A 2,186-nucleotide genomic window follows, 5' to 3' on the forward strand; every position below is an offset into this window, starting at 1 on the left:
TTGGGATCGATCCCCCCTATCGGACAGTCCAGGATCGTGCAGGGACATTAATGGATCCACTCGAGTACTGGATCACGGTACCCCCGAGGCGCGATCCGCGCCGCTCCGATCCAACGTCCCAGAAAGAGGAGCACCTCAAAGGTCGCCCCATCCTACGATCCTCCTTGTCGCAGAAGTAATAATGGAAAACACTCGTGCGTATGGGACGCTTCATGAACTGAGCCAACATAATAGCCCTAGCATAGTGACCCCTAAGGTATTTGCTGACCTTTCAGGATCAAGTGCCATCAATGCGACAATTGCTAGGGGACACGTGTACCCTTCATCATGAACCGGGGCCTTGGTAAACGAACCCGGACCCTGGTAAACGATCCGGCTTCGTTGGACGCGGTCCAGGTCAACGTAGCAGGCGGTAGCTCCACACTCGTCCAGCACGCAGTGCCCCTCGCCGCGGACCCGTCACTTTGAAAATGAACTGGGAAATGCGAGAAGATCCGGGACTGAGACAAGTCTCCACCGCGCAAGGCCGGATGAAGGCTTGGGGGGTAAATGTTATCCTCGTTTCCTTCTGGGCGCCCAGGTCCCCGCTTCTAGCCCGTGGGCCGCCCGAATGAATTTGGGCCCAGACCGGGCCCAGTTGGCAAATAGTAAAATAGACGTTGGCAGCCCAAGTCTGGATGGGGCCCAAAGGGCATCCGGGGAGTGTCGTCCGGAATGGTCATGCGGGAGATGGTATGAGCGTGGCTTCCGGATGGGAGTCAGGATCGCAGTGGATGATCCAGGAGCCTGGTAAACGGTCCGGGATCCTGGTGGAATAAGCCGAGCGCCTAGTAAACGTTCCATGCTCCTAGTAAACAGTCCGGGCTCCCGGTAAATGATCCGGGCCCCTGGTAAACGGTACGGGACCTTGACAAACGGGGGGAAAATTTGATAGGCGAGTCCGTATCGGTTGTCCGAGGTTGGTGGGATAAAGCGTCCGTGACCCTGACTTCGTCCCATGAAGCGTGGGGGTTGTCCCCACGCTTCACCTGCAGAAAAGGCTACCTCGGGATTGTACATTGTTGGTTCAGACCTGCGTCGCCACTACTCTGACCGATCTTGTCCCCTGAATCTGCCTCGTAACCCGAGATGCCTAGACCAAAGCTCCATTTTGTCGCATGACAGATGTAGTTTGGGCTGGCCCAGTGGGCTCAGATTAGTGTATTATCTATGTTTTAATCCTTTGTATTGGGCTTCCATTAGAGAAGCCAGCGGTATTTACACCCTTATTGGGCCCGGGTCAGCCCGACCCAAGCCCAGTGCACCCGTAAACCTATAAATACATGTAGTAGGGCATTGAGGAAGAGAGATCTCTGGCTTGTAAACATTTACCCTGCTGAAACTTGTAGAAAACTCTATTGTTATAGATTCGCTGAGCTCTAATACAATTGTCTCGTGGACTAAGGCTCATTAACGCCCCAACCGCGTAAAAATCTTGCTTGCAACTTCTAAATCATTTATTCTTAATCTCTCTTATATTTTATTATTCTAGTTTCCAAAAAACTCGGTAAACAATATATATATGGAGTTCTTTAATTTTCGAGTACAATTCGTTAAATTAAATTATTGAGTCAAATGAGTATATATTCTTTTCGTTCATTAGTTACACAAATAGTGAAATATTAAACTCTTGTATATTATATAATAAACGAACATTAATATGTTAGTGGCTTATATTATAAGGAGTGACATTAGCTAGTAATTTACACCATGTCATTTTTGTTTGCACCTGCATTAAAATACCTTACAATAGTCATTATTAGCATTTATGATAAGATTAGGTGTAACATTTTGAAGTAGATTTTATGTGTCTCTGCATTAATTATTATTATTAATTACATTATTTCTTAATAAATATTTAGACATTAGGTATATTGTTCATTGCACCCAGTGTTGTAGCTTTACGCGTTAATTGGCTTTTCTAAGGAAAAAACCATGCAATTGCGTCCCACTACTCTCTGCTGCGTACTACTCGGCTTTAATATTCAGACATATTATACGTACTTGTCCAATATTAATTAGTGATTTTCGTGGTAATTAATAGTAGTTGTGGTTGTGCCGGCGCGGCCTTTACGTAATAAACACGCTACGCTAGCTCATGAAATATATATATATATATTAATATATTAATCACCCGGAAATTCACA

The sequence above is a fragment of the Humulus lupulus genome, chromosome 1 (genome assembly GCF_963169125.1).
Source record: "Humulus lupulus chromosome 1, drHumLupu1.1, whole genome shotgun sequence".
Taxonomy (NCBI): domain Eukaryota; kingdom Viridiplantae; phylum Streptophyta; class Magnoliopsida; order Rosales; family Cannabaceae; genus Humulus; species Humulus lupulus.